General features: G+C 45.5%; 1 protein-coding gene across 2 annotated transcripts in view; it reads left to right on the forward strand.

Moving 5' to 3' along the window:
- Positions 1 to 22622, forward strand: part of SGCE (sarcoglycan epsilon) — a 117308-nt gene that overhangs the window by 6741 nt on the left and 87945 nt on the right. Inside the window, exon 2 of one of the 2 annotated variants that reach the window (XM_056518994.1) lies at positions 4024 to 4122. The exons of the other annotated variant lie outside the window; for it this stretch is intronic. The gene's annotated coding sequence lies outside the window, so the exon portion shown is untranslated. The remainder of the gene's footprint in view (positions 1 to 4023; positions 4123 to 22622) is intronic. 2 annotated transcript variants of the gene reach the window in all.

Genomic DNA, 22622 nt, shown 5'->3' on the forward strand with positions numbered 1-22622 from the left:
GTCATCATATCCCGTCCTCATATCCTGTCCTCATATCCTTACCTCATATCCCTTCCTCATATCTCATCTCCATATCCTATCCTTATATCCCGTCCTCATATTCTGACCTCATATCCCATCCTCATATCCTGACCTAAAATCCTGTCCTCATATCTCATCTCCATATCCTATCCTTATATTCTGTCCTCATATCTCATCTCCATATCCTATCCTTATATCCTGTCCTCATATCTCATCTCCATATCCTGTCCTTATATCCTGTCCTCATATCTCATCTCCATATCCTATCCTTATATCCTGTCCTCATATCTCATCTCCATATCCTCTCCTTATATCCTGTCATCATATCCCAACCTCATATTCCGTCCTCATATCTTGTCTTGATATTCCGTCCTCATCCTGATCACATATCCCGTCCCTATATCTCATCTCCCTATTCTATTCTCACCTCCCGACCTCATATCCTGTCCTCATACTGTATCTCATCTCCATATCCTGTCCTCATATCCCAACCTCATATCCTGACCTCATATCCCGTCCTCATATCTCATTTCCCTATCCCATCCTCATATCTTGTCCTCATATCCCAACATCATAACCCGTCCTATACCAGTGACATTCCCAATGCCCCATAACAGTGATGGCCACAGCGCCCCATAACAGTGACAACTAGAGTTCCCTGATACCAGTAACAATAACCATGTTCCAATAACAGTGACAGCCACAGTGCCCTCCATAACAATGACAACCACAGTGCCCCCGAAAACAATGACAACCACAGTGCCCCCGATAACAATGACAACCACAGTGCCCCCCATAGCAATGACAACCACAGTGCCCCCCATAACAATGACAACCACAGTGCCCCCGATAACAATGGCAACCACATTGCCTCCCATAACAATGACAACCACAGTGCCCCCGATAACAATTACAACCACAGTGCCCCCCATAACAATGACAACCACAGTGCCCCCCATAACAATGACAACCACAGTGCCCCCCATAGCAATGACAACCACAGTGCCCCCCATAACAATGACAACCACATTGCCCCCCATAACAATGACAACCACAGTGCCCCCGATAACAATTACAACCACAGTGCCCCCCATAACAATGACAACCACAGTGCCCCCCATAACAATGACAACCACAGTGCCCCCGATAACAATGACAACCACAGTGCCCCCGATAACAATGACAACCACAGTGCCCCCGATAACAATGAAAACCACATTGCCCCCCATAACAATGACAACCGCATTGCCCCCATAATAGTGCCAGTTAAGTGTTCCTTTACGCAGCACACATTTTGCCCCTAGGGGTATCAGCACACCACTCACCTACCTCTGCCGCGCTCCTGTGTAGGCCTCTTCTGACATCTGACGCTCGGACATCTTTGGGCGCTTCGAGTCGATCTCAGTCCAGCTCTATATCTTTGTATCTTTGCGATGTAACTGACTCACCGAACCCAGCACCAGAAGGTCCCCGAGCGTCAGACATCTGCATTCCGGCCCGCTACCCTGACGTCACCCCGGCGCTCCTCCACGTCAGACTTGACATCCACACACCTGGAGCTCACACGGCTTCTGCCGTTTGGTCCGTTTTTTCCTCTTTAGCCGGTGTCTGGAATCAAGCGACAAACTCAACACTGCTACATCTGACCAACACAGCCCCGCTATTCAAAAAATACCTGCATGCTTTAGGAGTGACGTTATATGGGTGCAGCACCGGGGACGATGTCTCGAAAAAGATTCCAGCACATGAAGGTAAATATCAATGAGGTCAGTCTGGCCCCCGTCCAGGCCTTGAAGGGTTACAACTCTGGTTACTATCTTCATGCATTTGACTTATGTCAACACAAAAATGGTGGATGACCGTGGAAACCTGCACCTGCAGCTGTTGCAAAACTACAAGTCCCAGCATGCCCGGACAGCCAACGGCTGTCCGGGCATGCTGGGAGTTGTAGTTTTGCAACAACTGGAGACGCCCTGTTCTAGACCATATGTACTTTTGTACTTTACCCAAGCATCTCAATGATTAAAGGGGTACTCCGGTGAAAAACAAAAACATTTTTTAAAACGATGCCAGAAAGTTAAACAGATTTGTAAATTACTTCTATTTAAAAATCTTAACCCTTCCAGTACTTCTCAGCTGCTGTATGCTCTACAGGAAGTTCCGCTCTTTTCTGTCTGAGAGAGAAGGAGGGAAAAAAACAGGGGGAAAAAATGAGGGGCGCTCTCTGGCGTAGTCGGTTGGTTCTTGAACGTCAAAAGAGAAGAGAAGTGGAGAAAGCCCACCACCACACCTATGCGGTGGTACTGACCTCTAGGAGCTGTGCGTCGGATTGGACACGACTCTGTCGGGGGGGGGGGGGGGGTCACGATTTGTGGTGGGATGTTACAGCCTGCTGCTTGGTAAACCCCTTGTCCGTCGCCCAAAAAAGGGGTACGGTAATGACAATAAAAGAAGTGGAAGCACAGAAAATGCGGGGGTTCTGTCTTCCAAGTGCTACTGTGGTCGTGAAAATACGTCAAGGTGCCAATAGATACGCAGGATTCTTTCTATTGACACATAAAATAGTAGCAACTGGACAACGCGTTTCGGCGTGTTCTCACGCCTTCCTCAGGTCCAGAACAATAATTTTAGAGAAGAGGTAGAATGTCCAGCACACAGTATCCGTTGCAATAGAGTTTATTGGCGTAAAAACAGGTACATAGAACAGAACAGAGCGTAAGCCTACGTGTTTCGGTTAATAATTCCCTTAGTCATGGCAAGGCATAATTTTAGAGTGTCCTGTTCTCGAGTTCCTGTGTGTTGGCGGCCAACACACAGAAACTCGAGAACAGGACACTGTCTGACCACACCGCTCTTTGCTGACACCTCTGTCTGTCTCAGGAACTGTCCAGAGTAGGAGCAAATCCCCATAGCAAACCTCTACTGCTCTGGACACTTCCTGAGACAGACAGAGGTGTCAGCAGAGAGCACTGTGGTCAGACAGAAAGGAAATTCAAAAAGAAAAGAACTTCCTTTGTGGTATTCAGCAGCTGAATTTTTTTTTTAAATAGAAGTAATTTACAAATCTGTTAATCTGATTTACATTTTTTTTTTTTTTACACCGGAGTACCCCTTTAACATTGACATTGTGCAATACTTTAATTCTCCACTGGGGGCCCTGTAGGGAAATTACAACTTTATGACCATCTGATAAAAGTAATGGAACTTTGCTCTCTTCACTTGAATATGGAAAAGTTAGGCGCCAACTCCTATGGCCACAATCACAGTTTTTTTCATCGGTGCTGTCACCAAGCTTTCCCAGGCTCCTGAACGGCCGATCTGCCCTGTTATACCGCGATATTACAGATTCATTTATATCAGGCCTTTATGACGTGACTAAAGGACATCTGACAGCCGCCACGCCCCCTCGCATAGACATGCCACGAGGGGGCAAAACCAATGGCCCAGGTCTTGTAGCCATAGCATGGGGGGGGTTGGGGCTGCTAGTTACAAATTAAAATTTCACTTTGGTGCCAGGAGTTTGGAGTTGGACCATTTTGCAGCCAGCGAAACCAGCAGTGAGATGTTGTAGAATAAGGGGTCCCCCTAATGGCGCCACTTTTTCGGCTCCAGGACAAGCATCTGTTTCCACTGAGCGCGCCCTATTATTTCTGATGCATTAATAGGGGTGATTATATACCCTGACAGCTCTGAGATGTAAATGAGCCCATTCCCTAATTATACCGCCCGTCCGTGAATTTGGGCGCCATCTGTTTGTTGTACATACGGGATCGCTGTCATTTCTGCTGGATTCAGGTTGCCTATTATCTCATGACTCATCTTAATAGTATGGACCAGATACAGCCGCAGCGCTGAAGACATTTATTTTCGTGATTTTAAAGATATTTCTTTTACTAGAAAGCGTTGTCAGACAGGGAACCATTATTATTATTATATCACACAGGAGTCAAGAAGGCCATTGGTGAGTGGACGATCTCATTTTTGTCATTTTTTTCCCTTCAGGTTGTTTTTGGCTTCAGGTCTATTGCTGTAATGATTCGTATGATATAATTTGCTGAGTCTACTGCCGCAGTATCACTGCCATCTAGAGGCCAAAAAAAGGTACTGTGCTCTATGAAAATCTTAACTTAGGCTGCATTCACACCTCGTTTTTTACATACGGGTGCCGGATCCGGCTGGGGGAGGGGAAAACCGGGCGCTCCCGTACCCTGGCCGGATCATCCCGTGACTCCATTTACTTTAACCCTTTAAGGACCCAGCCAATTTTCACTGTAGGACACGGCCGTTTTTTGCACATCTGACCACTGTCACTGTAAGCATTAATAACTCTGGAATGCTTTTACTTTTCATTCTGATTCCGAGATAGTTTTTTCGTGACATATTCTACTTTATGTTAGTGGTAAAATTTTGTCGATACTTGCATCATTTCTTGGTGAAAAATTCCAAAATTTTATGAAAAAATTGAAAATGTTGCATTTTTTTAACTTTGAAGCTCTCTGCTTATAAGGAAAATGAATATTCCAAATTAATTATATATTGATTCACATATACAATATGTCCACTTTATGTTTGCATCATAAAGTTGACATGTTTTTACTTTTGGAAGACATCAGAAGGCTTCAAAGTTCAGCAGCAATTTTCAAATTTTTCACAAAATTTTCAAAATCTAAATTTTTCAGGGACCAGTTCTGTTTTAAAGTGGATTTGAAGGGCCTTCTTATTAGAAATACCCCACAAATGACCCCATTATAAAAACTGCACCCCTCAAAGTATTCAAAATGACATTCAAAAGGTTTGTTAACCCTTTAGGTGTTTCACAGGAATAGCAGCAAATTGAAGGAGAAAATTAAAAATCTTAATTTTTTACACTCGCATGTTCTTGAATTTTTACAAGGGGTAAAAGGAGAGAAATCTTCCTAAAATGTGTAACCCAATTTCTCTTGAGTAAGAAAATACCTCATATGTGTATGTCAAGTGTTCGGCGGGCGCAGTAGAGGGCTCAAAAGGGATGGAGCGACAGTGGGATTTTGGAGAGTGAGTTTTTCTGAAATGGTTTTTGGGGGGCATGTCACATTTTGGAAGCCCCTATGGTGCCAGAACAGCAAAAGAAAACCCCACATAGCATACTATTTTGGAAACTACACCCCCTCAAGGCACGTAACAAGGTGTTTGACGACTTTTCGTTAAAGTTGGATGTGAAAATGATTTTTTTTTTTTCAAAAAAATGCTGGTTTTCCCTCAAATTATTTTTTTTTACAAGGGATAATAGGAGAAAATGACCCCCAAAATTTGTAACCCCATCTCTTCTGAGTATGGAAATATCCCATGTTAGGACGTAAAATGCTCTGCTGGCGCACTACAATGCTCAGAAGAGGAGGAGCGCCATTGAGCTTTTGGGAAAAAAATTGTTTGGAATGGAAGTCAGGGGCCATGTGCGTTTACAAAGCCCCCCTGAGGTGCCAGAACAGTGGACACCCCTATATGTGACCCTATTTTGGAAACTACACCCCTCACAGAATTTAATAAGGGGTGCAGTGAGTATTTATACCCCACTGGCGTTTGACAGATCGTTGGAACAGTGGGCTGTGCAAATGAAAAATGACATTTTTCATTTTCACAGACCACTGTTCCAAAAATCTGCCAGACCCCTGTGGGGCGTAAATGCTCACTGTACCCCTTATTACATTACGTGAGGGTTGTAGTTTCCAAAATGGGGTCACATGTGGGTATTTATTTTTTTGCGTTTATGTCAGAACCGCTGTAAAATCGTCCACGCCTGTGCAAATCACCAATTTAGGTCTCAAATGTACATAGTGTGCTCTCACTCCTGAGCCTTGTTGTGCGCCCGCAGAGCATTTTACGCCTACATATGGGGTATTTCTGTACTCAGGAGAAATTGCGTTACAAATTTTGGGGGTCTTTTTTTCCTTTTAACGCTTGTGAAAGTAAAAAGTATGGGGCAACACCAGCAGTGTAAATTTTTTAATTTTTTTACACTAACAGGCTGGTGTAGCCCCAACTTTTCCTTTTCATAAGGGGTAAAAGGAGAAAAAGACCCCAAAATTTGTAGTGCAATTGCTCCCGAGTACGGAGATACCCCATAAGTGGCCCTAAACTGTTTCCTTGAAATACGACAGGGCTCCGAAGTGAGAGAGCTCCATGCGCATTTGAGGACTAAATTAGGGATTGCATAGGGGTGAACATAGGGGTATCTACGCTAGTGATTCCCAAACAGGGTTCCTCCAGCTGTTGCTAAATTCCCAGCATGCCTGGACAGTCAGTGGCTGTCCGGAAATGCTGGGAGTTGTTGTTTTGCAACAGCTGGAGGCTCCGTTTTGGAAACACCACAAAAGGGGTACTCCGGCCCTAAGACATCTTATCCCCTATCCAAAGGATAGGGGATAAGATGTCTGACCGCAGGAGTCGCGGGGGCCAACGGCTGTCTGGCCATGCTGGGAGTTGTAATTTTGCAACAGCTGGAGGGACCCTGGTATAAACATATAAAAAGTTTTTGAATCTGACAGTGCCCATTTAATGACCTATCCTTCACAAAAAGGCTATAGGTCTCCAAACTGTGGACCTCCGGAGGTGGAGGGGCAAGCTGTGCATAACTAGCTTGCCCCCTGACTGGTGAGCAGTTAAGGAGTTAAGAAATATACAGGCAAGGTTTTTAGCCCCCTCCCCCGCCTGTAAAAACTTGTTGGTAACTATAGTGGTATGTCCCATGGGTGGGGGGAAGGAGTGCACCAATCAGGGGTTTAATAGTTTCCCAGGCTTTCAGGGGCCCTCCCCTGGGTATTTATAGCTGTGGTGCCTCCCTTCCCCCCTCAATCTGCCCAGGACCCGGAGTTTTGCCCTCCCACCCTCCCTTTTTGTATCTCTGTTTATTGTAAGTCACAGCTTGGCGGTAAGAAGACGGTGAAAGCGGGGTCAACCCGGGGTAGACCTCCACACAGGACAGTGTGGCAGCACCTCTCGGGTTGGTAAGAAGCCAATCGGTGTCTTTGTTCCAGTTAAATTGTTATTTATATAAGTAATTTTATAAATAAAGCTGTGGCCGATCCCCACCCATAAAAAAGTTGAATTGTTGTTGTGTCAGTTATTATTTAATTAATTATTGTAATAAGGGGGAGGGGTAGTTATAGCCTGCTAGGAGCTAATTGGGTCTCAACAGTCTTGCAAAACTACAAATCCCACATTGCCTGGACAACCAACAGCTGTCTGGGGATGCTGGGAGTTGTAGTTTTGCAACATCCAGAGGTCCATAGTTTGGAGACCCCTGGCATAGGCCATCAATATTAGGTGGATGTGGTCCGTCTCATCCGGGACTGCAGTGAGCGCCATTTCTCCCTCATTGTTAACTAGACACAGCACCGTACTTTTAGTAGTGGCTGTGCCTGGTACTGCAGCTCAGTCACATTTTTATAGCTGACAGCTGATTGGAAGGAGTTCTGGGATTAGGTCCCCTCACCGATCTGATATTGGTGGCCTATTTCACTGGTCTCCAAATGATGTACCTCCAGATGTTGGTAAACTACGACTCCTAGCTGTTACACTCTGCGCTCCGGCGGCAAGCACCGGCCGTGAGCGCAGAGTCCCTGTGTTCCCGTCTGCTGGCGGGGCTGGGATTCGCATGGCGGGACGCACCCACATGCAAATCCCTGCCCGTCACTCACCATGCTCCGCTGCCGCCTCCTCCCCTGTGTCTCATCTCCAGCGTGCGTCCCCGTCTCCTAGGGCGCACGCGCCGGAGCTCTGAAATTTAAAGGGCCAGTACGCCCATAATTGCTGTCACTAAATTATAAAGTTCCTGCACCTCCCCCACTTCCCTGCCAGATCTTCAGTGCCCCTAGCCTGAGATTGAGCATTCCATATTGCCTGTTTGCCTTATCTGTGTATCCAGACCTTCCCGCTACGTTATAGACTTCGCACCTTTGCCGCCTGCCTTGACCTTCTGCTACGTCTGACTACGCTGCAGCCTCCTCCTTCCGTACCTCGCCTTGCCCAGTAACCTGTGTGGTCGAGCCGTATCAGGGGTAGCGACCTGGGTGTCGCCTGCCGCAGCAAGCCCATCCTACCTTGCGACTGGCTCTGGTGAAAACCAGCGGCACCTTAGACTTCGCTCCCCGATACGGTCCGAGTCATCAGTCACACAGGTTATAGGATCCACATCCAGCTCCTTTACACCAGCAAGCTGCCGTTGGCTGTCCTAGCATGCTGAGAGTTGTAGTTTTGCAACATCAGGAGGTTCACAGTTTGGAGACCACTGACTTATTCTAAGGATATGCAATTGATTTTCTAGGACTGGGGAGCCCCTTTAATGGGACACATGGGTTACCTATAGAAGAAAATCAGAGATGTCAGGGTCTCAATAGAATTTTTTTGTTACATCCATTGCTTATTTTTTAGGCATAGCCAAAATTGCTCAAGTTGACAGAAAAGGACAACTCAAGGATTTATATTTTCTTTGTGTTTTATTTCCTTTATAACACAATGAAACATTTTATCCGCCACGTCTTCTTTTCAGCAGACTCTCTCCAGATTTGTGCATCTTCCCGATTCGTTTTAACGGTTCACTAATGAGTCCCCGATGATTTGCGGAATGGAGAATCCAGCGGCGCGCTCGTCTCCGGCATAAATATCTTATATTGATGTTGTAGATGACGATTTAGATGTATGTAAATATGTAACAAGCGCTTCTTCTAATACGCACCAATAAATCGTGGAGCAGAAAAAAAATATAGGAATATTAAAACAGCAGCAGGCGGAGATGCAATACTGAGATGCGGCAGAGCTGAATGTGCTTATTGAGAACTCATAGTGCATTCATTCTTAGGCCTTGTTCACACTGCGGTTCTTCTCTGGTAAATGGAGCTCCGTTGGTCAGTCCATCGAAATGACTGGAGTTGAGCGGAGAAAAAAATACTGCATGTCCTATTTTTATTTTCTAAAAATACTGAATCGCTGACGGACCCCATTCAAGTCCTTACCAAGTGTATCATGGGGTCAAGGTCTTCCTATTCTGTGCAAACCCTCTTTTAGAAAAGTCTGTGACATTACTCTAGGCTTTATCCGAGGGACTACTACTCTCAACTGCCCTGGACTACCTATCCACCTATCCTCAGTGTCGGCACCATACTTGCCATTTGAGTTTGCTAAACTCATGGCCAGCATTAAAGGGGTACTCCGCCCCTAGACATCTTATCCCCTATCCAAAGGGGATAAGGGGATGCTCGCAATCTCGGCTGTGGTACCCCAGACATCCGGTGCAAACTTTGCTCCATGCCTGATGACTGGTGATGCGTAGCGGAGGCTCGTGACATCACGGCCATGTCCCCTCAATGAAAGTCTATGGGAGGGGGCATGACGTCAGTCATGCCCCCTCCCATAGACTTGCTTTGAGGGGGCGTGGATGTGACATCACAAGCAGAGCGTGGCCGCGACGTCACAAGCCTCTGGTGCGGCATCCGACGCTGTAAACAAACGCCGGGAGCAGCAGGGAGATCGTGGGGGTCCCCAGCAATCACACATCTCATCCCCTAGAGTTGTCTAGGGTGGAGTACCCCTTTAACCCCTTAAGGACCAGGCCATTTTACACCTTGGGACAAGAGCGTTTTTTGAACATCTGACCACTGTCACTTTAAACATTAATAACTCTGGAATGCTTTTAGTTATCATTCTGATTCCGAGATTGTTTTTTCGTGACATATTCTACTTTAACATGGTGGTAAAATTTTGTGACAACTTGCATGCTTTTATGGTGAAAAATCCCCAAATTTGATGAAAAAAATGAAAATTTTGCATTTTTCTAACTTTGAAGCTCTCTGCTTGTAAGGAAAATGGATATTCAAAAAAATTTTTACAATACGTCTACTTTATGTTTGCATCATAAAATTGATGAGTTTTTACTTTTGGAAGACACCAGAGGGGTTTCAAAGTTCAGCATCAATTTTCAAATTTTTCACAAAATTTTCAAACTCACTATTTTTCAATGACCAGTTCAGTTTTGAAGTGAATTTGAAGGGTCTTCATATCAGGAATACCCCATAAATGACCCCATTATAAAAACTACACCCCCCAAAGTATTTAAAATGACATTCATTAAGTGTTTTAACCCTTTAGGTGTTTCACAGGAATAGCAGCAAAGTAAAGGAGAAAATTGAAAATCTTCATTTTTTACACTCGCATGTTCGGGTAGACACAATTTTAGAATTTTTGCAAGAGGTAAAAGGAGAAATTTTTTACTGCTATTTGTAGCCCAATTTCTCTCGAGTGTTCGGCGGGTGCAGTAGAGGGCTCAGGGGGGATTTTGGAGAGAACATTTTTCTGAAAAGGTTTTTGGGGGGCATATCACCTTTAGGAAGCCCCTAGGGTGCCAAAACAGCAAAAAATATATATATTTTTTTTACATAAAATGCTTGTTTTCCCCAAAATTTTACATTTTTTAAAAAGGGTAATAGCAGAAAATACTCCCCAAAATTTGAAGCCCAATTTCTCCCGATTCAGAAAACACCCCATATGATAGTGAAAAGTGCTCTACTGGCGCACTACAGGTCTCAGAAGAGGAGTAGTCACATTTGGCTTTTTGGAAGCAAATTTTGCTCTGGGGGCATGCAGCATTTAGAAGCCCCTATGGTGCCAGGACAGCAAAAAAAAAACCACATGGCATACCATTTTGGAAAGTAGACCCCTCGGGGAACGTAAACTATCTTGGCCAACAAATTTGCACCAAATTACACCCAATAAATTGGCAGGAAGGCAATGATAAATCTCCCCCCATTATGTGTACCAATAAACTGTAAGTCAAGCACTGGTCTCTGCAAAGATTGAGGCGGAGGAATGCAGCTCCCGCTGGGCGGTACTGTTGTGGAGGCGATGGTATGATGGCCAGTGAGTCCCATGCACGAGCCCTTTTCTGATGAACAGAAACCGTCATACGGTTGCCTCGAGCTGTGACTCTCCACACTGATCTTTGCAGAGACCAACACTGGACTTACACTTTAGGACTTATATTTACAGAGAATTTATCCTATGTTACATTTACCATTAGCAGACTCTTTGGCCCTTTCTTAAAGGGGTATTCCAGAAAAAAAAACTATTTTTTTTATATATCAACTGGCTCCAGAAAGTTAAATAGATTTGTAAATTACTTCTATTAAAAAATCTTAATCCTTCCAATAATTATCAGAAGTTGAGTCATTCTTTTCTGTCTGCCAACAGTCCTCTCTGCTGACATCTCTGCTTCTCTCGGGAACTGCACAGAGTAGAAGAGGTTTGCTATGGGGATTTGCTTCTACTCTGGACAGTTCCTGAGACAGGTGTCATCAGAGAGCACTTAGACAGAAAAGAACAACTCAACTTCCGCAGCTCATAAGTACTGAAAGGATTAAGGATTAAGATTTTTTTAATAGAAGTAATTTACAAATCTGTTTAACTTTCTGGAGCCAGTTGATATATATATATAAGTTTTTTCCTGGATAACCTCTGGAACGTCCCCTCACCCTGGGCTTTAAGGACCAAGGACGTTCCAGAACGTCCTGGTGTTTCTCCGGTCTCTGCCGCGCGCCGGGCAGAGATCGAAACGGCATGTCTGCTGTAATCGTTCAGCAGGCATGCCGTGCAAATGCCTAGGGGGGTCCCGGGACCCCCGCATGTCGGCGATCCCCAAAGGTCCTATTAGGGTCTGATCCCTTACCCTGGGTCCTATTAGGGGTTCAGGAAGCTGCGTTTGCCGCCCCTTTTTTTTTTTGGCCGCAGCTTTTTTTTTTTCTATTACTGTTATTACACTTTTTACACCAAGCACCACACAGTACATACTTCCCCGTTTTTTCAGTGACAGCCTGGTCAATCACATGGTGGAGCAAACAAACTTGTATGCCCAGCAGTTCATTGCCCACCACCCCAATTCGCTTTTGGCCAGGCCCAATGAATGGCGCGCCATTGATGCAGCGGAAATGAGGACATTTTGGGGCCTCACGCTGCATATGAGCCTGGACAAAAAAACAAGTGCATGTCATTACTGGAGCGGGGACGTCCTCTATCAGACCCCGCTTTACAGTATGGCTATGACACGGGGGCGGTTCGAGGCCATTCGGAAATGCCTGCATTATGCAGATAATGAGGCATGTCCGCCCCGAGGTGATCCCGACCATGACCGGCTTTACAAAGTGAGGCCGGTCATCGATCACTTTGGGGCCAAATTTTTGGAGGCCTACGTACCGCTCAGGGACCTCTCGGTAGATGAGTCGCTCATCAGTTTTAAGGGGAGACTCATCTTCCGCCAGTATATTCCCTCGAAGCAGGCGCGATATGGCGTGAAGCTCTACAAACTCTGCGAGAGTACCTCCGGGTACACTTGCAAGTTTAGAGTATATGAGGGACGAGATTCCCGTATTGAACCCCCAGAATGTCCCCCCACTCTGGGTGTTAGCGGGAAATTCGTTTGGGACCGTGTGCACCCATTGCTGGATAAGGATTTCCACGTGTACGTGGACAACTTTTATACCAGCATCCCTCTGTTCACATCCCTTTCCGCCAGATCCCCGTCCGCTTGTGGGACCGTGCGGAAAAACCAGAGGCCTCCCTCTAAATTTTGCTAAGACGCCTATCCCCAAGGGTGAGTCCTGTGCCCTGACCCATGATAACCTGTTGTTGGTGAAGTATAAGGATAAGAGGGATGTCCTTCTACTCACCACTATTCATGGGAACGGCAGCACCCCTGTCCCTGTGCGAGGTACCGTGGGACCGGTCCTCAAGCCCGATTGTATTCTGGACTACAATCGGTATATGGGGGGAGTTGATCTCTCAGATCAAGTCCTCAAGCCATATAACGCCATGCGGAAAACACGGGCATGGTACAAAAAAGTTGTGGTCTACTTGGTACAGGTTGCCATGTACAACGCTTTTGTACTATCCCAGTACGCTGGTAACACAGGGACATTCCTCCAGTACCAAGAAGAAGTCCTAAGGTTCCTGATCTTTGCTGACCGGGAAAGATCAGGCCGGACTTCCCAAGGGTCTGGAGTTATAGGCGCCAGGATCATCCCTGGCCAGCACTTTCCAGGTGTGATCCCCGAACCACACGGGGCACCGTAAACGGCTATCCGGTGGCAGCTGAAGCAGTCTGCGCTGCCGGATAGCCGTTTATGCGATGGCCCCGACATACAAAAGCATCATATGTTGAAATGATCGTATGTCGGGGCCATCGTAGGTCAGGGGGTCGCTGTATAGGTATCTGTGTCATTCAATTGATGCAGCGCTTCTTTTACGTCTTAGTCCCTTGATAGTATAACCTTGTTACCCCCTTCATCTGCCTTTTTAATTACTATTATTTCATTTTGAGTTTTTAGCCATTTTAGGGCTTCTAGTTCCCCTTTGTTCAGATTAGGGGGTGCACAGGAATACATCAGGGCCCTCACGTCAGACAACACATTTTGTTGAAAAAGATCACCAGGTGTAATTGGGGGTAACACAGTCTTAACAATGGTATTAACTTGGGTGTTTTCTTCTGAACAATGTTTATTTTGGTTTTAACTTTGTCTATATGTATGTTCACTTGTTTTAACCCATGCGTGTTATCCCTGCCCAGATGCTTTCATCATCCAGGTACTAAGAGATTTAAAGGAGAACTACGGGATTGAAAATTTTATCCCCTATCCTATCCGACCGCTGGGCCCCCCCACGATCTCCCATACGGGGCCGCGACTCTCTCAATAGAGAGCGTGTCGACCACCCCACGAGGCAGCGGCTGACACGCGCCCTCCATTTCCTGCTATGGGAGAGCCAAAGCGCTGCCTTCGGCAATTTCCGGCTCTCCCATAGCAGTGTATGGAGGGGGCGTGTCGGCCGCTGCTTCGTGCGGTGGTCAACACGCCCTCTCTAACCAGAGAGCCGGGGCCCCGTACGGAAGATCGCGGGGGGCCCCAGCGGTCGGACCTCCGCGATCTGAAACTTATCCCCTATCCTTAGGATAGGGGATACATTTTTCAATCCCCTAGTTCTCCTTTAAGGGATGCGAAAGCACAGAAAAGGGAGTGTCTGTTGAAGCTCAATCTGAGCTAAACAATTGCCTCCTGTAAACGCACACACTGGCGTCCGCACCTCGTCAGGTGAATATGCCGATTTTATACCTGCACTTTTTGCTACAATAAAGAGAAGATAAAGAGACAGGTGAGTGCCATTTTTCATTTCTACACATGTACATGTGATGTCCCGCCACCGGATTTCATCCATGCCTTGTGGTGAGGTCCCCAAAGTCAGAGTCCCTAGGTGTAGGTAGGGCCCTCATCCTTAGTTAGCCCCTTGTCACCCCTTTTGTAAATAAAATGATTCAGATTTAATGTGTATATATTTATATAGTAAGTGTACTTACCTAGTTAGCGTCGCAGGACCTGCGAGTCACGTGATGCGTTCCAAAGACTCTATGGCTATGTAACGGTGAGTGACAGCTGACTTGGACAAATCCAGAACGGCCCTGCCCATAAAAGGGTGCGGCGGCCATTACTTGCTCTCTTGTTCCTGTGCTGCCAAGCAGTAAGCATCTCTTTCCTCGTGGGCTGTTGACAGGGAAGGATCTGCGCTGCTGTCATCAGTGAGTTTAGGCCCGAGCCTTGCGGCGACGGCTGATCATTACTAAACTGTGAGTGTATCAATCCCTATGCACTCTGCAAGATCTCCGGACCGTATCTATCCCCTAAATCCGGATGGATCTTCGCAAATTACCCTAAATTCAGAAACTTATATCAAAAGTCAATGTCCGCAACAACAGTCAGTCACTGAAGTGTATGGAGACTGTATTTAAGAGACTGTTACTATTCATTGGATGTACCGCAAGCCTTTAAGTAAAGTTTATCCAAGTTCAAGTTCAACTACCTTGTGGACCTTCAGTCATTTTATACATGCACCTATTGTTACTGGGAAGGGCGGCGATAGGCTGGAGAATTACCTCAGCATACTAGCCCTCAGCCTGGCGTCACGAACAATAGGGTGAACCTTAACCCCTGATATACTGAAGCAACACCCTGACTACACTACCCCTACCCCAGAGGCCTACCACATACATTTAATATAAAAATACCAGGAGGGTGGCCAAAATACCAGCTATGTCGGTAAAATACCAGCCGGTGGCAACCCTAATTCACCCTTGGATAGCTGCCAGGACAGAAGTACAGCCAAGTCAAGTCAGTCTGACTACCTGCCAGCCAAGTGTCCAAATCTGTTTCACAGCATTTACGCCAGACCCCTGCTCACCACAGAAGATTCTTTTTGGAGGCCCTGTTGGTAATTTCATCAGACTTGATGTCAAAAAGAGGAAAATATCATTTGATAAGTCATTTGATAAGTCAATAGGGATCAATCAGGCGCCATTGTTCACAACTGCAACAGAATTGAAAGCCACAATGCAGCCATATTTTGTTATTGCCATGGCCAGATTTATTTTTTTATAAATCCCAAAGGAAGCTGCAGTCATTGTTAAAGGGGTACTCCAGTGGAAAACTTTTTTTTTAATCAACTGGTGCCAGAAAGTTAAAGGGGTACACCCAGGGCTCAAGTCCTGCAGGAATGTGTGGGAACTGAGTTCCTGCACTTTTTCACAGCAGGAGCACTGTTCCCATTAGCAGGAGTCCTGCGGGACCAGCCCTTGAGTGGAAATCTTGGGTAAGTTCCCACACTTTTTTCCCAAAACTTGACCCCTGGGTACTCCGCTGGAAAACATCTTTTTTTTTTTTTTTTTTTTTTATCAACTGGTGCCAGAAAGTTAATCAGATTTGTAAATTACTTCTATAAAACAAATCTTAATCCTTCTAGTACTAATAAGCTCCTGTATTCTCCACAGGAAGTTCTTTTTTTTCTTTTTTTTATTTCCTCTCTGTCTGACCACAGTGCTCTCTGCTGACATCTCTGTCCATGTCAGGAACTGTCCAGAGTAGGAGCAAATCCCCATAGCAAACCTATCCTGCTCTGGACAGTTCCTGACATGGACAGAGGTGTCGGCAGAGAGCACAGCGGTCAGGCAGAAAGGAAATTCAAAAAGAAAAAAACTTCCTGTGGAGCATACAGAAGCCTATAAGTACTAGAAAAATTAATATTTTTAAATAGAAGTCATTTACAAATCTGTTTAACTTTCTGTCATCAGTTGATCACTTCATTAAAAAAAAATGTTTTTCCACTGGAGTACCTCTATTAACCCCTTAAGGACTCAGACCATTTTGGCCTTAAGGACTCTTAATTTTTACGTTTTCATTTTTTTCTCCTCGCCTTCTAAAAATCATAACGCTTTTATATTTTCATCCACAGACTAGTATGAGGGCTTGTTTTTTGCACGACCAGTTGTCCTTTGTAATGACATAACTCATTATATCATAAAATGTATGGTGCAACCAAAAAACACAATTTTTGTGGGGAAATTAAAAAGAAAAACGCAATTTTGCTAATTTTGGAAGGTTTCGTTTTCACGCCGTACAATTTATGGTAAAAATGACGTGTGTTCTTTATTCTGAGGGTCAATACGATTAAAATGATACCCATTATTACATACTTTTCTATTATTGTTGTGTCACAAACTTTTTAACCAAATTAGTACGTTTATAATCCCTTTATTTTGATGACCTCTAACTTTTTTATTTTTCCGTAAAAGCGGCGGTATGAGGGCTCATTTTTTGCATCATGATCTGTACTTTTGTTTGATACCACATTTGCATATAAAAAACTTTTAATACATTTTTTATAATTTTTTTTTAATAAAATGTATTAAAAAAAGTAGCAATTTTGGACTTTTTTTTTTCGTTCACGCCGTTCACCGTACGGGATCATTAACATTTTATTTTAATAGTTCGGATATTTACGCACGCGGCGATACCAAATATGTCTATAAAATTAATTTTTTACGCTTTTTGGGGGTAAAATAGGAAAAAACTGACGTTTTACTTTTTTATTGGGGGAGGGGATTTTTCACTTTTTTTTTCTTTTACATTTTTTTACATTATTTTTTACACTTGAATAGTCCCCATAGGGGACTATTCATAGCAATACCATGATTGCTAATACTGATCTGTTCTATGTATAGGACATAAAACAGATCAGTGTTATCGGCGATCTTCTGCTCTGGTCTGCTCGATCTCAGACCAGAGCAGGAGACGATGGGAGCCAGACGGAGGCAGGAGAGGGGACCTCCATGCGGCGTTATGAATGATCGGATCCCCGCAGCAGCGCTGCGGGCGATCCGATCATTCATTGAAATCGCGCACTGACGCAGATGCCGGGATCTGTATTGATCTCGGCACCTGAGGGGTTAATGGCGGACGCCCGCGAGATCGCGGGCGTCGGCCATTGCCGGCTGGTCCCTGGCTGCGATCAGCAGCCGGGATCAGCCGCGCATGACACGGGCATCGCTCTGATGCCCGCGGTTATGCACAGGACGTAAATGTACGTCCTGGTGCGTTAAGTACCACTGCACCAGGACGTACATTTACGTCCTGCGTCCTTAAGGGGTTAAACTGATTTGTAAATTACTTCTATTAAAAAATCTTAATCCCTCCAGTACTTATTAGCTGCTGAATACTACAGAGGAAATGGTTTTCTTTTTGGAACACAGAGCTCTCTGCTGACATGATGACCACAGTGCTCTCTACTGACATATCTGTCCATTTTTAGAACTGTCCAGAGTAGGAGAAAATCCCCATAGAAAACATATGCTGCTCTGGATAGTTCCTAAAATGGACAGAGATGTCAGCAGAGAGCACTGTGGTCATGATGTCAGCAGAGAGCTCTGTGTTCCAAAAAGAAAACCATTTCCTCTGTAGTATTCAGCAGCTGATAAGTAGTGAAAGGATTAAGATTTTTTAATAGAAGATAAACAAATCTGTTTAACTTTCTGGCACCAGTTGATTCCATGGGTGTACCCCTTTAAGACGTGATTCACACTGCATTTTTTCTAAGTTTTAATGTTTTTGTTACAGTACATTTCATTTTGCTGTATGCAAAAATACAGGCAACTACACTATTGTGTAGGTCAAAGAAAACAATGTACGCATATGCAATTCATTTTTTTATATTTGTTTTTTGTAATGTTGCACAGCTGCATCTGTTTTTGCATCCATTAACATACATATTTTGTGTTTTGTTTTTAAGTGTATACAGTGGTCCCCCAAGTTTAAATATTCATTGGTTACAGAACGACCATTGTATGGTGAAACCATTGTATGTTGAGACCATAACTCTATGGAAACCTGGTAATTGGTTCTGAAGTCCCCAAAATGTCATCCAAAAATAGGAAAAAAGTGAAGATTAAAGAAAAATAAGTAGATAACTAACATAGATAAAGCAAATCCTTATATATAAAAGTAATAAAGATTTGCTGGGAGCTGTAACTCTTTTTATTATAAAAATGCAAAACAAATCTGATACAAAACATTAAACAAAAACAAGCTTAACCAGCTATAACAAACATAACATAAATAAAATTGCAAAAACAAATTCTGCCTAACCGGCCAGCCCAAATTTACTAAAATACATGCATAAAAAAACATGCAAAAAAAAGAGCTCAACTTGGCTTATAAAAAAAAAATAAAAAAAAATATATATATATATATAAACATAAAATTCAGCACAACTTGGCTATAAAAACAAACCAAATGAAAAGGAACATAAAAGTAGCACAACTTGGCTATAACATAAAAATTACCCTTACCACGGGGGGGAAGAAAAAAAAAAAAAAAAAAAAAAAAAATTATATATAAATAAATTGCTCAGCACAACTTGTGAAAAAAAAAACTACGCTCTGCCTCCCAGCCAGAGATCCACCGGTGAAAGAAGGGCAAGGAAAAGCAGCAGGGAGACGCGGCCGGAGAGAGGGCCCAAAGAGCCCAGTCCCACGCACTGCCCCCGCACAGCCGCAAGGCCCGCAAAGCACGCCCAGCACGGCAAAGAGCCGAGGACGGCCAGAGAGGATCCGCGCGCAACCCAGAAACCGGCGAGCGCCGGACCCAAAAAGAGCAAGCCAGAACTGAAGAAAAGGACAACACCGCCGAAAAGCAAAACCGCGACGCCGGAGGCGAGGAGAGCAGAGACACCGGAGGGGAGCAGCTCCCCGAAGGAGGGAAAAAAAATAAAAATACACAAACATGTGTACATGCATATACACAATCAAACACACACACATATATATATACATATATATACATATATATATACATACACATATGACACCGCTTTTTTTTTTCCTTTTTACTGGCCCGACTGCCACTATACACTATATAATATAAAACAATATAAATACAAAACACAATATATACAAAACACAATATATACAAAATCACAGAAAATGTACAAAAATATAGTAAATACACTACAAAAACCAACAGAAAAACACCTACACTAAAACTGTCCCCTCACCCACACCACCCCTCCTGTACATGGGTCAGAGTCCATACCGTCCATGCAGTTCTCAAAGTCCAGTCCTTAACTGACCCATGTCAGGTCCCCAAAACACCACAAAACCACCACCCACAAATACACCCTCCCCACCTAACACTCCTCCCAACCAACTTGTATGCAAACTTATACACTCTTAACCACAACCCCTTTTAGGCCCAAGTTTGGTTGCCTGTAAGCCCTTCATACCATGTCTACTAAAAACAAAACAAAAAGCTAATGTGCACATGCATCAGCCCACCACCAGGGAGAAGGATGGCAGACCTGATACATAAAACATTTTATACTCTTTCCCTAACTCCCCCTACAATTCTCCCTAATTCTATCCCTACAATAAATCTGACCCTGCCCTCACCCTATCTCTACCCCTATAACACTGCCCCTAACCAAAAATAAAAGGTACTCTACCCAAAAGGTTTAGTACCTAGGGCACATGAAATGAGAAACCTCTCCACAGGAGAGATGCCCTACTGGTACCAAGACTGCCATACTCCAAAGACCTGATCTTCCCGAGGTCACCGGTGATGTTCCTACAGACCTCCACCTCGGAGAGGATTTTCTGTTGGGTCGACACTAAGCACCGTGCGTTCCACGTGTAGTACCTAACCACTAAACTGACTAAGAATAAAGTGCCCCGATCTCGGCCACCCAGGTTCCTGAATGCCCCATAAGCCCACTCCGGATAGGCAAGGCCGGCAAGTTGACTCCAGCCGATGGAAGCGCCCACCCTGTTGTAGACCCCTATATTAAAGGGACAATGAAGCAGGAAGTGGTCCATGCTTTCCAGCGTGTCCCCGCACTCTTCTCGGGGACATCCCCGGTCATCAGAGTTCCTGCACTTCAGGTTGTCCCTTACATATAGCTTCCCCTGAAAGCAGCGCCAGGCCAAGTCCCAAAACTTCTGGGGGATCCTTTTCATGTTTAAAAGATACAACCCCACCCTCAGATCCCGACCTGGGCAGTCCCTGAGCGCCAGAGGCTTCTGGAAGCGGGTCAACAGAACCCGTTTGTCAAGGAACTGCCTTGACTGGGTCCTGATCTCCCACACTCCCAGACCCCACCGACGTATCGCCTTCAGAGTCGGGGTAGCGTAAGCCGGAAGATATCCATGGGGCGTACGGAGGTCCTTCACTTGCCCTCCTGTCTCCCATTCCTGGAAGAAAGGCCGAAACCACTCCCTGCAGGAGAGTACCCACGGAGGAGCCCTCTCTTTCCAGAGGTTTGCAATGTTGGCTTTCAAGAAGGTGTTCGTTAAGAACACCACGGGGTTTACCATAGATAAGCCCCCTAGTCTCCTCGTGCGGTACGTAACCTCCCTCTTGACTAGGTTCAACCTGCTCCCCCATAACAGTTGGAAAAACAGGCTGTAGACCCTAGTGTAGTAAGCCTCTGGTAAGATACATACACTGCCCAGATAGATAAACAAGGGGAGCAGGTACGATTTGATCAGGTGCACCCTTTCCCTGAGGGTCATAGACCAACCCTTCCACTGGTTCACCCTCTGAGTGGCATCCTGGAGCTTACCGTCCCAGTTTTTGGTGGGATAATCATCCTGGCCGAATGTGATGCCCAGAATTTTTGCTGAATCTTGGAGCCCTGGAAGGGTGTCCGGGAGATCAAACGTGGGATCTCCCCCTCCCAGCCAGAGACTTTCACACTTATCCCGGTTGATCTTGGACCCGGATGCCTCCGAGTAGCGGTCCACCTCTGACATCACCACATCGACCTCCTCCCGTGAGGAGACGAAAATAGTGACATCATCAGCGTACGCCACCACTCTCTGGGCGACATCCGGCTCCGCCAGAGTCATCCCGACTCCCGCCAACGGCCCACAATCTACCCTCCGGACGAAGGGATCGATTGCGAACACGTATAACAGCGGGCTCAAAGGACAACCCTGACGGACTCCGGACCCCACCTCAAAAGAGCAGCCAGACCAACCGTTCACCAGCGGGAAACTCTCTGCCCCTGCATATAAGGTGACAAGCCAATTCACAAAAGTACTCGGTAAGCCATATCTCAGGAGGACGGACCAGAGGTACTCGTGGTTCACCCGATCAAATGCTTTGGCCTGATCCAAGGACAGCATGTACCCCTTCCAGAGACCCGCACTACTCCGCTCCACTGCCTCCCTGACACTGAGGACAGCACTTAAGGTGCTTCGGCCTGGAACAGAGCAGTGCTGGGCCCCCGAAAGGAGCCGGGGTGCAAACTTCACCAACCGATTAAACAGTATCTTGGCCAGAAGCTTCCTGTCCGTATTGAGAAGAGCTATGGGCCTCCAATTCTCAATCCGGCTAGGATCTTTACCCTTTGACAGAAGAATCAGGGCTGACCTCCTCATTGACTTTGGTAGAGTGCCCGAGGAGAGACACTCATTGAATACCTCAGTCAAGAGGGGAGCTAAAGACTCCTTAAAGGTCCTGTACCACTCGGATGTTAAGCCATCCGGGCCTGGCGACTTCTTGGGGGCGAGCCCCTCGATCGCCAGTCTCACTTCCTCTTCCCTGATTTCTTCTGCCAAAACATCAAGAGAGGGGTCCACCCCTGGCTCAGGAATAGTTTCAGCCAGGAAAGCCGACATCCCGTCTCGATTTAGATCCTTCCTTCCCAAGAGGTGCGAGTAGAAGGATCTGACGACCTCCAGGATCCCTGATCTGGACCGATTCAGAGATCCCGTACTATCAATCAGTCCTGAGACCACTTTACTACTCACTGACATCTTACAGTTCTTGTAAGGGTCGGGTGAGCGGTACCTCCCGTAATCCCTCTCAAAAACCAAAGATGCGTGCCTATCGTACTGACACCTCATCAGCAAGGATTTCACTCTGGAGATATCCTCCCGGCTACCTCCAGTCGAGACAAGGAGCTCGAGTTTCCTCCTCAGACCCCGATACAGGCGGTACCTATTCAGGGACCTGAGGCTCGAGAGCTGGCGGAAGAACCCCGCAACCCGCTTCTTGAATATCTCCCACCACTCTGACTTACTACTACAAAAGTCCAGTAAAGGTACCTGACTCTGAAGAAAGTCCTCAAAGGACTGTCTTATCTCCGCTTCCTCCAGGAGGGACGAATTCAGCTTCCAATAACCTTTACCCATCCGGGGGGTCTCTGAAACATTCAAGGAAAACAAAATCATACAGTGATCGGAGAATTCCACCTCAACCACG

Source organism: Hyla sarda, chromosome 5 (assembly GCF_029499605.1).
Source record: "Hyla sarda isolate aHylSar1 chromosome 5, aHylSar1.hap1, whole genome shotgun sequence".
Lineage (NCBI taxonomy): Eukaryota > Metazoa > Chordata > Amphibia > Anura > Hylidae > Hyla > Hyla sarda.